Below are 14,040 nucleotides of genomic sequence, written 5' to 3' on the forward strand. Positions count from 1 at the left end.
CTTTAGTGCTGGGTCATAGTCAGACACTAATTAAAAATAAAAAAAATTCTGTGGGTGTATCCGGTATGGCAGCACCTATTTTCTTTTCCTCATCTCCTGCACAAATCAATCCACCTGAAATCTGTCGAACATCTATCCACAGGGATGAATATATGACATCTTAGTGACTTTTTTTTACCCTTTAAACGTCTCTATTTATATCATCTAACTAGAAAAATGATTCCCAAGAAATACAGCTTAAACAGAATAACATACGATTTGCCTCATGTCTTCGTGAATCCATGGATTTAGATTATACGAAAACAGATTAAACTATTTTCCCCTTTTAAAAGAAACATTTCTATGAAATTCGAAAATAGCTCAAATATATTTAAGCCGTTGACGTTTCAATACTGAGGTAAGTGGATGTACTTTGTGCTCCACGCTCCTCTATTGTGATAAACTGTTTGCCTGCCATTGTGAACACATGTGCGAAACTTTACAATAAATATATAATTACTCTTTCCCAACACACTTTCCAAAACACTTTCGATTCCTGTTAAGTATACCAACGAAACCCACCGCTCTGTATTTCCTTTGCCAGAATAGCTGGACCAAGCAGGAAATATTCATCGTGCATATGAAACAACTTTTAGTTCATTAATGTATCGAGTCTTTCTATCAAAACTATCGGCATTCGCAGGCCAGTCTCAACCCCGTGCTTTCCTGCTGAATGAGACCGCATTTTAAAAGCGTTTATGGGCTGATTCATTTCCCTTTTGCCGCATAACTGTCTGCGAACTTGTATCTGCACGTATGTCTAATGGACTTCGGCTGTCACCCAAAATAACCCCCACATCACAGCGCATGAAATGAGCTCTCTTACCTGGCGGGTTAATAGCTGCTCTTATCGCTCATTTCGGATGCAAATTGCACATTTAGCAGTTGAGAAGAGACGGGCTCTTTAAACTCTGATTATAATCGCGTGATTCACTTTTGGATGAAAAGGCGTGGAGTAAAGACTAGCCCTCAAAGCTGTAACTGTTAACAGTGCGTTTCTAAATCTTTGTAACTTTGTAAAAAAAAATCAGTCTTCTTATCTTTACTACACTTTTAGGGGGTGAAAGACAGTGCCTCCACCTAGTGGATATTGCACATATTGGCACTCATAGGTGGTTGTCAAGATCCAGACTAGTTAGTTTACACAGCAGTTTCAAAGACTTTCTTATAACTGTTAGAAATGTTTAAAAAATAAAAAAAGTAAATTTTTGAGTCATTTTTATAAATTCAACTATTATTTTCTCTTGTGGACTATATGTAAACATCTTTTATGTGAAATATCTTATTCAGGTCAGTATGAAATAAAAAATAACATGCATTTTGTATAATCCCTCTTATTTTGGTGAAATAAAATTTTTCAGATTCTGCAAGGTGTATGTAAACTTTTGACTTCAACTGTAATGGATACAAAAAAAAGGGTTTCTGTGGAACATAAAAGAAAACATTTTGAAGAATGTTGGTAACCAGGTTTGAAACGACATAAGGGAAAGTAAATAATGGCAGAATTGTCATATTTGATTATCCCTTTTATATCACAATGAGATTAGTATCAGCAACCTCAGTTAAAGAAAAAAAAAGAAATGTTTAAAAAAAATGACACTTCTTATGACACTTCACATGCATAAAACATTTTTACTGTATGCAGCTGCTGAGATCATTAGATGGGTGACAGAGGGAGAATTATCATCCATCCATTTGAAAGTGAAGTGAAAGGAAATGAGTAAAAATCAAGATCCATCATGAATACATTACGCATGTTTCTCTTATATAGGTCACAAGAGCTGAACTCAAAAGACCTAAATATGACAGTGAGCAAGTTTGTGTGGAGCTCCTGAGTGACAGATTGAAAACATCTTATTTCCTTTTTAGGAAAAGCCCAAACAGCAAAATTTAGAATGATGTTACTAATATAATTGTGTTTCATATTTATACTCATCGTCCAAACCTGTAAGACCTTCGTTCATCTTTGAAACACAAATGAGATATTTTTTTTTTAATAAATCTTAGGAGCGTTCTAAACCTGCATAGACAGCAACGCAGCTGACACGTTCAAGGCCCAACAAGGGAGTAAGAACATCGTTAAAATAGTCTGTGTGACATCAGTCACAAAGGTTATACAAGGTTATACAAAGGTTATGTGGTATTCCACATCAATCTACACTCCATGCACTATAATGACAAAGCAAAAACAGAATTGTCACAACCTCATACATTTATTAAAAAAAATTAAATAAGTCCATTGCATAAGTAGGCTATTTATACCCTCAACTCTTGGATGGTGTCTGTCAGACTTGTGACAGATTGAAAACATCTGATTCCCTTTTAAGGAAAAGCATAAACAGCAAAATTTAGGGATTGTTACTAATTGTGTTTCACATTTATATGCAATTAGTTTCACGTGCTATAGACCTTTTTCCTGAGTAAACGATGAGCGCCGCCATTACGAATTCTAACGTCAGACTGAATGCTTTTCTGTTCCGGTTTCCATAGGAACCCATTCAAATAGCGTCCATCTGTTTTTAATGTAGCTACCTTCCGCTGCTTCGTGTCATCTACACACTCATTAAAGTGAAGCACTGACAAATGACGGTCATTGCGACATTGCCAAGTGATGGCGCTATGGAGCCATGTGCTTTTTAAAAACATTTTAATAGGTTTAACATTAGTTTATTAGCTCGGAATATACCCTAATTTGACTAGAAACAATGCAGACCGGAAATGCAAAGCATTCTTTCAGTTAAGAGTCGGACTTACTTCCGTGTTCAGGAAAAAGGTCTATATTCACCATTTTCTTCCTGTAAGAGTGGGTATGGCCATTTGTAAATTTTAGGAGTCTGGCTTCGGTCTCATCCGCATCCAGCTATTTTTAGCTGTACAAAACAGCTCGTTTTGCCGCTTGATATTGCAAATTGGTGTGTCTTACCATATTATTTTAATATTATCTTAATTATGAACACAATGGTTTGTAGTGCAAATAGTTTAACCGTTTAGAGGAGTTTGGGGCACAAACTAACGCAGGGTTCATTGTAATTGCATTGTCATTTATATACACATGCTAGCATAACCAAATTTATGGTGTTTACTAGTTGCCATATCAACATTATATAGAGAAAAAGTGTGCCAAAATTCAAAAATCTTTTGAGGATATCACTAAATATTAATTTTACCCTATAGTGGCTAATCAACCGGAACTCTCACCCAGAGGTTTACTTCCACATTGAAGAATAAGATGGATAATGTTGAAAAAACCCCACAAAAATATTAAGCAGCACAACTGTTTTCAACAGTGATAGTAATTAAATGTTTCCTGAGCAGCAAATCAGTATATTTCTGGAGGATCACGTGAGACTGAAGACTGAAGTAATGGCTGCTGAAAATTCAGCTTTGGCATCACAGGAATAAATTACATTTTAAAATATATTTTAAATAGAATAAAAATAGCTATAATTGTAATAATAGTTCACAATGTTACTATATTTTATTCTGCTTTTTTAAATCATTAATCATTTTGTAAGCATTAGGCTTTTTCCAAAAACATCAAAACCCCCAATCTTTTGAAAGGTGTAGTGTTTTCCTCATATTTTGGTGTGAATTTTACCGGTGAGAGTTCAAGGGGTTTTAATGCAGCAGTAGTCCACTACAGTCAGCTCACTGGATGATGCTGATAAGGTTCTTGGTGCTGAGAGCTCTCCTAATCCCAGTGTGAGTCCTGATGAGAACCTTCCTCCTGCCCTGCCATGATAACTGGATGCTCCTGAATCCCCTGATCAAACCTGTTTGCTTTGCAGCGGAATGTCCGTCAGGCTCTATCACACACAACCTTACACACTCATTCTGCCAAGAGTTTATGGATGTGGGTGCCAGAGGGTACCTGGAATGATTCTGATTTTGCTTTGTTAAACCAGTTAAAAAGAAACTAACTTAAAAACAAATAATGAATCATAGTCAACATGCTTCTAAAATAATACAGTTGCAATCAACTGTACCCCCCAAAGACTGTGATACTTTACACACTGTAAAAAAAAAAAAAAAAAGCCATAAAATTTACGGTAAAAAACTGGCAGCTGTTAGCCTGGAAAAAATCCAGACCCTAATCTATTAAGATTAAGGATTATTAAAATCAAATTGTGCTCTTGCGAGACCTCTGGATTTCCAGGGTAGGCAGCTGTGGTTGCCAGAATTTTACCGTAAAAAATATGGTAGCAATGTTTTACGTTTTAACCGTAATTTCACTAATATAATGATAATATACCAACCTTTTGAAGTGCTGAAATCTGTTTTGTACCTTTGTAATACAACGATAACCACCAAAAGCAGGTGGTGATGACAACATCACATGATGATCCGAAGCCCATCACAAGGAGATTTTAAATAATAACATATAAAGAAGGTGCACAGTGTCATTCACACAAACACTAAACACCATCAACACACATAAAAATGAAATAATGCAAAAAACATTAATTTAACAACATTAAATGTAACATTCAACCCTAATGTACAAAACTGCCAAGAAAAAACTAAGAAGAAAAAGTTATTTTAACAAAAAAACATCAAATAAAAAAAATGAAACACAGGGAATTCTGGGAATGTCAATTTACCGTTATTCACTGTAAATTTTACTTCTTTTTCCACTTCCAAAAACGGTATACTACCGTAAAACTACATGCACAGTTTTTCACCGTATAGGGAAACTTACCGTTAACCATTTCACAGGTTTTTACCGCAGCATTTTTACAGTTTTTTACCGTTAAATTCACGGTCATTTTTTACAGTGCAAATACAAGCTTTTCTGAAGATCCAGGACTTTATAAACAAAATAGATCTATAAGAGATTACTGGCATATTAAAATTGATAATGTCATAATATAATGTAATATTTTTTATAACACAGCTATGTCATAATTATTCAACCCCTATTCAACATTGCTGTTTATTTATTAACTTATTTGTATGGTGGGGAACAAAATAGTCTTAAAACACAATTAAACCTTTAAAAACTCCATAAAACAGAATTAGCTTGAGCTGTTACACATACATACAGTTAGCCCATGCATGTGCTAACGTTTGTGTAGATAACATGACAAAGTCAACAGAGCTCTCACAAAAGCTATAGAGAAGAAATAGTTTTGTTACTTTAGAAAGTCTAAGGCTATATGAAGATTTCCAAGACGTTAAAAGTTCCTCGAGACATAGCTGGCAGCCTTATTCCTTAGCTTAAAATATATTGTACCAAAAAACCTTTGAGGTTGAAGCACAATATCACAAAATGTTTGATCAGAATAACTGAGGAAAAGACTTTAAAGATGACCCAATGAAAGGTGGAAAAACATTTCAATGCAGAGTATAAGATGAACACAAGACAAGCAGGGCTTTCATGTTTGGGGCATCTTGCCAAATTCCACTCTTGACCAAGAACAAAAAGGCCAATTTGAACATGCTAAATTTCATTTGGATAGTCCTGTGGTGCTCTGGAAGAATGTTTAATGAAGTGATGTGACCAAATTGGAACTTTTTGGACCCATTGATCAGCAGTATATCAGGGGCAAAAAAAAAGGCAAAGCAAAACAAGAACACCATCTCAATAGTCAAACACTGAGGTGGACCAGACCTGTTATAGGGTTATTTTACTGTTGCAGGATGTGGAAATCATGACTGGATGAAGGACATGATGGATTCTTTGAAGTATCAGGCCATTTTGGCAATAATTGTGATGCCTTTGGTGCAAAGACTGAAGCTGATAATTAGTGGACTTTCCTGCAGGACAAACATCACAAAGCATACATCCAAATCTACTTGGTTCAGGGTTCATAGAATGCACTTGAGTGGCCTATTCAGTCTCTAGATTTAATTCTCGTTGAAAATATTTGGTTGAATTTAAAGGTAACTTACAGTGTATTAATAATCTTTCTCTAATAGTGTACTAATGCCTTTGTTGAATTGTTTTCATAAAATGTTGTTCTCTGCAGCAAAATGTCTTGCAGGTCAAGGTGGTTGAATAATTTTGATAATATGATAAATATATAAGTGAGCGGAATATATATATCATAAGTGAGCGGAAGCTGCTTGGTGAGTCTGATTTTCACCCGTTGTATTGATTTTCCTTTATAAGTGAATCATTTTAATTATGGGCACTTAAAGGGATACTTCACCCAGATATGAAAATTCTGTCATTAATTACTCACCCTCATATCACTCCAAACCTGTAAGACCTTAGTCCATCTTCAAAACACCAATTAAGATGTTTTTGATGAAATCCGAGAGCATTCTGACCCTCCATAGACAGCAATGTAACTGAAATGTTCCCAGACCCAGAAACGTAGTAAGAGCATCGTTAAAATAGTCCATGTGACATCAGTGATTCAACCGTAATTTTACAAAGTTACAAGAATACTTTTTGTGTGCAAAGAAAACAAAAATAACCACTTTATTTAACAAGTTTTTTCACGCACACTGTCCTCCGCCATTATCGAGAGTACCACGACGCATGCATGTGCATTCTTCCAATTCAAAAAGCTCTCGGATTTCATCAAAAATATCTTAATTTGTGTTCTGAAGATGAACGAAAGTCAAAAAGAAAGTATGGGTTTGGAACGACATGAGGTTGAGTAATTAATGATAGAATTTGCATTGAACTATCCCTTCAAATTAATGAAACTGCTACATGACATCCAATAATATAATATAATATAATATAATATAACATGACTAAAATAACTCTACATTAATAATTTCTAAAATGATCTGAAGCCTCATGAGACAAGCAAACACATTATCAGCCTGAAATGTCTTTCTTTGCTCTTTCTGTTTTCAAAATTACACAAAACAGGAAGACGGGCAGGAAGTGGTAGAGCGTTTCATGTAATCAAGACTTAGTCAAGTTAGTCGTGAAGGACAGACGCTAAAAATGTGTGTATGATAGGTACGTGGGATTATTTTCCAGTGGAACTGAAAAAGCCAAAGGTGAAGTGTGAAACTGTGTGAGATTTCCAATGTGTGGTCAAAAAGTTCAGAGGATAGGTGACCTTAGAGTGGAGCTTCTGTCACACTGGCTATTACGATGACAAGATCAGGTGCCTTCAAACTCAGCATCATCTTCTTTCTCACCTTCATCCTTTGTCTACCAGAGTTTTTTCCAAGTAAGTATGAACAGCGGAATAAGATGGCTTGGGGGCTTGGAACATGAGTGAGGGCAATGTGGCAGCGGTGTGAGTTTGTGTGAGCACGTGTGTTTCAGAGCAAAGCGTGTTAAATATTTCTATGATTGACAGCATGAAACTTGTTTGTGTTGATTAGAGATATACAGTGAAGTATGTTACCTTTTGTATGTCTAAGTTTAAAACAGGATAAAACAGTTGGCACTCTGACACAGGTGACAACATCATTGTGGTCTGGGCATGGTATGGTAAGAGGTGTTAAAAACCACAGTGTGTGTGCATCTATAAATTATGTGCACAAATACCCACATAGCCTACACATACCAATACATCGTTTTAACGGTTTCAGACTATCTCTGAGTAAGTTACTTGGTCTTTTTGTCTTATTGGTAGAAGCTATGTTAGTTAGATGTGTTGTGTTGTAACTTTCAGACAGGAAATGTCACACTAACTTGCTAACAGCAGCAGAGAAAAAAAACTCTGGTGTTTGAGAGAACAGGAAGAGCAACTTAGGTGTACATGTGATTATGGGGTCAGATAATAGACGAGGTGCCAGAATGAGCAAATGATAAGTTTCAGTTTTCAGTTTGTCAGCTATGACCAGAAACATTCTATAGTAATATACAGAGAAACAAAAATAATAAAACAGGAAATTATATCATACATTCTAAACAAAAATGGTGCTAAATAGCTCTAAAATCATTGGATCACTGGCTTGTAATCATAGGGGAACCACTTTTAAGGCATAGTTCACCCAAAAATGTAAATACTGTCATTACTCACCCTCATATTGTTCCAAACCTGTAAGACCTTCGTTCGTCTTTGGAACACAAATTAGATATTTTTTTAATAAATCTTAAGAGCGTTCTGAACCTGCATAGACAGCAACGCAGCTGACACGTTCAAGGCCCAACAAGGGAGTAAGAACATCGTTAAAATAGTCTGCGTGACATCAGTCACAAAGGTTATACAGATTTGAAACAACATGAGGGTAAGTAATTAATGACAGAATTTTCATTTTTGGGTAAACTATCCTTTTAAGTGCTATATAGGTCCACAGCACCTTTCCCAAATGGGGCTATTTAGAACTATGTGAATTTTAGATGTGTTACTCCACTCTCATACAGTGCCTTGCGAAAGTATTCATACCCGATCATTTTTTTCACGTTTTGTTATGTTGCTGCTTTATGTTAAACTGTTTTAAATTACTTTTTCCACATCAAACTACACTCCATGCACTATAATGACAAAGCAAAAACAGAACTGTCACAACCTCATACATTTATATATAAAAAAAAAAAAATAATTAAATAAGTCCATTGCATAAGTATTTATACCCTCAACTCAGCTTGGATGGTGTCTGTCAGACATTTTCAGGTTTCTCCAGAAATTTTTGTTTGGGTTCAAGTCCAGACTGTGGCTGGGCCACTCAAGGACATTCACAGAGTTGTCTATAAGCCACTCTTGCTGTGTTCTAAGCTAATTGTCATGTTGGAAGGAGAACCTTCTGCGTAGTCTGAGGTTCTGAATGCTCTGGACTGGGTTTCCATTAAGGCTGTTTTGGTGCATTGAGCTTTTCTTCTACTCTGACAAATCCTCAGTCCCTGCCGCTGAAAAACAGCCCCACAGCATAAGGCTGCTACCACCACACTTTACTTTTTGGAATAATACTCTGCAGGTGATGAGCAGTGCCTGGTTTCCTTCATACATGTTGCTTGGATTTGAGGTTCATCAGACCACAGAATCTTGTTTCCCACAGTCTCAGGGTCCTTTAGGTGCTTTTTGGCAAGTTCCAAATGTGTTTTCTTGTGTCTTTACTGAGGACAGGATTATGTGTAGCCACGCTGCCATAAAGCCCAGATCGGTGGAGTGTTGCAGTGATGTTTGTCCTTCTAGTTTCTCCCATCTGCATATATGATCATGGAGCTCAACTAGAGTGACTATCAGGTTCTTGGTCACCACTCTAGCCAAGGCCCTTCTCCATCAATTGCTCAGTTTTTTCTCAGCTTTTCCCCAGATGTGAGGCTTGATGCAATCCTGTCTCTGAGCTCTACAGGCAGTTTTTTTTTACCCCAGGGCTTGGTTTTTGCTCTGATATGCATTTTCAGCTGTTAGACCTTTTATTAAGACGTGTGTGCCTTTGCAGATCATACCATTCAAATTAATTTGGCACAGGTTAACTTTACTCGAAGTGTAGTAACATCTACAAGCAATATGAATGCTCCTGAGCTAACTTTAAACTGTCCCAGATAAGGGTATGAATACTTATGCAATGGAATCATTTAAGTTTTAATTTTAATAAATTTGCAAAGATGTTAAAAACATGTTTTTTGCTTTGCCATTATAGCACACGGAGTGTAGATTTATGTGGGGGAAAAGTCATTTAAAGCAGTTCAACATAAGGCAGCAACTTAACAAGACGTGAAAAAATTAAGGGGTATAAATACTTTCGCAAGGCACTGTATGTTTGCTATGAATGGATATTTACTACAATGGCAAAAGCTGTTTTGAATCACTTTTATGCTTTTCTAAGGTCAGTTTTATGTGGGGGCCCTGGAATAATGGGGGGCCTATAAGGCCAGCGGTCAAAGGTTGAGAACCCTGTTATCTTCATGAAATACACTGTTTTTTCGCACCTTAACCACCCCAAAGAACTGCTGAAGAACCAATTTAGGTTTAACAGGTTATTTATATTATAATAGTGGTGCTATATAGGACCTCAGCCATCCCAAAGAACCGCTGTAAAACCATTTTTTGTATGTTGAGCAGATCCTTGATGATTAACATGTGTACACTCATATGTATTCAAAGTGTTAAAAAAAATACTTTCCACCACATTACATTTTTAGAGACTTAAAAAAAATCTTTAAATCCTATAAAATGGTCAAAACCATATGAAACCATATTTAAACATTGGTCACTTGGGTTGAAAAGGGATTTCTTTACTGTAGGCACAGAATGTATTTTATACAGAATGTGTTTTAAATTATTAAAATAAGAGCATCTTTTTTTGGTTCTCAGATATATCACAAATTGATTTCCTCTGTGAGCCCTTTGACCCTTGCAAACCTGAGAATGATGCACAGGTGTGTGCTCCAGCTGACCTTCCCTGCACCGAAGACTGGTATCTGTGTAAGACTGAGACAAATCTGCAGCTTCTTACCTCAGAGTCAGGTGGGATAGTCGTTTATTATGTTATTACTGTATTATTAGCCTATTATGTTTGAATATTACTGCTGCTTGTGTATTGTCTACAGCAGGGTGGAAAATTAATGAGGGCTTGTGGCAAAAACGCCACGAAAAAGAACTAAAATGCCTCATAAATTCAAGACAAAGGGGCAGATAATTCCCCTGCGCAATTAAACAATGTATTACGGCTGTTGCGATTAAGATGAAATATGAAAATTAATATAAAGTGTCAAATCGCTGAATTTACATTTAGATTCGCTCACGCTTTGCGTGCAGATGGCTCAAATGGCTTTCACGTGCAGCGTTGAGCCTTAGAACCAATCAAACGCGTTTCTGTGGAATTTAGGAATGCATTGGCCAATCAGAGGCGCTTAGATTAGTCCAAGTTGAAACATACGCTCGCGAATTACCTCATTATAAACAACACAGATACGATGTAAGTAAGATTAATTTCGTAGATTCAGTGATTATAACGCAAGTTGTTGGATAACTTGTGCTAGACTAGGCTATTTACCAACATATTTGTCTGTGAAGCTAGAATGTGAGTGACCAAAACGAAACAAAACGTTTTATATTGTTTTCTATATCGATGTTAAAAATCATTAGAAAGAGCAATAATCTACAATAATGATTCTTGTCATAATATTACAGCTCTATGAGCTCCTGTTTTTTACATGTATAATTTAGATACCATTTTAAACAGTATTGTTATTGACAACCGTTTAAAAAATCGATTAAAGTAATTGGGTTAATTCAAGTATTTGACATTAAAGACAACATAGTATTGTTATTATAATCACAATAATGTCTACAGTATTAATTAATAACAGTAACTGAGTGCTTATTGTACATTTCAGAAGAGCATGTGATGGTGGTACTGACAATGAATGCAGGCAATCTCTCTGGATGGAACATTAGCGAGTTTGCGTTTCTCAACAACTCTGATCTATACACCGGACCCCAAAACAACCAGAGACTCTTCCACTGCTACCTCCCACCAGACAACAGCAACTGTCCAGATCTGAACATATCAATGCAAGAAAACACCAGCCCTCCAACACAAGACACCTCCAGTTTAAAAACCACTACTTCTGCAAATCCAACCGCCTCTTCGCACACAACATCTACACTATCTTACAAAGCAACAGCTTCTAAAGTTGAGCTTAAGTGCCAACCAACCAGCAGTTTCCTCTTTAACTACCAGGAGCACAATGACACAGCAAGATCTGCCGCATTACCAGTGACACAAACAAGAACAGGTGAGAAACTGTCAGAAAACAGTTGTCTGCCACAATGCCATGCTACACACAAAACAAAAGACAATAAACCTGACCTTGACCTTAAAGGGATAGTTCACCCAAAAATGAAAATCCTGTCATTAATTACTCACCCTCATGTTGTTCCAAACCCGTAGGACTTTCGTTCATCTTCTGAACACAAATTAAGATTTTTTTTGATGAAATCCGAGAGCTTTCTAACCCTGCATTGACAGCAATCTAACCGAAATGTTCCCATTAATAATAATTAATTAGTGTAAATAATTTGGCAAACAGCAATTACATGAAGTTAAAATATGTAAAAAACATACTTTTCTGTGACTCATTCTCACCCAAGTCTCTCTACATCCCTTATAAATTCCTTCTGAAGAAGAGCTGAGTCTGTCTTTTATCCTGTCTATTGATTCAGGCATGGAAGGAGACAGCAGGACTTCATTATTCAACCTAACTTTTGATAAATATATTATAGCAAAACATCAAACCAGGCTACCCAGTGTTTGACTTATCCAAAACCACAAATCCTTTCACACAGCACACTGTAAACTCGGTGCATCTCATGTATTGTAATATTATATGCTGTATTGTTTCTTTATGTTTCATTCATGTATTATGTTATGCTTTACTATCTTTTAAGTTTTCTGTTGCTGTTGTATTTTATTTTTCTTGTTGTTAGATGGCCGATGGTGTGTGATCACGTCGGTGTGGTTGGCTCTGTTGCTGACTGTGGTTGTGGTAACACTATTGAGCGTGGGCAACCTGATTGTTAAGAGCAGAAAACGTGAGTATCACTTCTGCTAAACAAATCTAGTCAGGCCCAACAGTCCATTGATGTTTTCAATGTAATTGAGAATGCTATGTGGATCTCACTTTGGTCTTCTCACTTTAGGAAAGTCCTGTTTGGTTTCGTCTTTGCCTGTTTCAGCTTGTGGACATCAGCTCAAGGAGCGCAGTAAACAAAAAGAAAATTGTGAGTAACACTATAGTTTATAGAGTTGCAAAATTTGCTAGGGCAAAATTGTGCTAATTAAATCTCTAATTTTTACTTTTAGTATTGAGTAAAGTCCCTGATGTGTCCATAACTATGTCCAGGATAAGTGGTAAGCAAGTGTTTGTCTTGTGATTGACAAATGTGTCTTGTTAACGCAGTTGTTCTCCATTTGTGTAAATAAATAAATTACAAAAAGGTACATTGCCACTCAAAGGTTTGGGATCATTACGATTTTTAATGCTTTTTAAATCAAGGTTGTGCTTATTTGATTAAAAACACAGAAAAAACTATAATATTGTGAAATGTTAATGCAATTCAAAATAGTGCTTTTCTATTTTAATATATTTTAAAATGTAATTTATTTCTGTGATGCAAAGCTGAATTTTCAGCATCATTACTCCTTCAGAAAGCATTCTAATATGCTGATTTATTATCAGTGTTGGAAACAGTTGTGCTGCTTAATTTTTTTTTTTTTTTTTGGAACCTGTGATACTTTTTTCATGATTCTTTAATATAAAACATTAAAAAGAACAGCATTTATTTAAAACAGAAAACCTTTGTAATTTTTATTTTGAATAAATGCTGTTATTTTTTACTTTTTATTCATCAAAGAATCCTAAAAGAAAGTATTACAGGTTCCAAACAATTTTAAGGAGCAATATATTAAGCAGCAACTGTTTCCAACATTGATAATAAAAGTTATAAATAAGTACATTAGAATGATCATGTGATCATTTGAAGACTGGAGTAATGGCTAACGAAAATTCAGATTTGCATCACAGAAATAAATTATATTTTAAAGTATATTAAAGTCAAATAAAACTGTTATTATAAAACTATTATTTGAATTGCTTTTATATTTTATAATATATTTTTTTGTATTTTTGATTAAATAAATGGAACTTTAATGAGCATAATAGACATTTTAAAAAAACAGTAAAAATCTTACTGATCCCAAACTTTTGAGCGGCAGTGTATATTTGTATATATGTACTCAGCCTCATGTCATTCCAAACCAGCAAGACCTTCGTTCATTTTCAGAAGACAAATTAAGATATTTTTGATGAAATCTGAGAGCTGTCTGACCCTGCATAGACAGCAATGAAACGACCACGTTCAAGGCCCAGAAAGGTAGTAAGGACATTATTAAAGTAGTCCATGTGACATCAATGGTTCAACTGGAATTTTTATGAAAGTTCAAGAAGATTTCATCAAAAATATCTCAATCTGTATTCCAAAGATGAACAAAGGTCTTACGGGTTTGGGTAAACTATCCCTTTAAGCTTGATAGATTTTAGTCTCCTTCATCTCTACAGATGGTGATGTATTCTCTGAGATCTCTTCAAGTGGGAAGAGAACAGAAGGTAAACAAACAACCCGTTCTATCATT

The sequence above is a fragment of the Garra rufa genome, chromosome 6 (assembly GCF_049309525.1).
Source record: "Garra rufa chromosome 6, GarRuf1.0, whole genome shotgun sequence".
NCBI classification, from domain to species: Eukaryota; Metazoa; Chordata; class Actinopteri; order Cypriniformes; family Cyprinidae; genus Garra; species Garra rufa.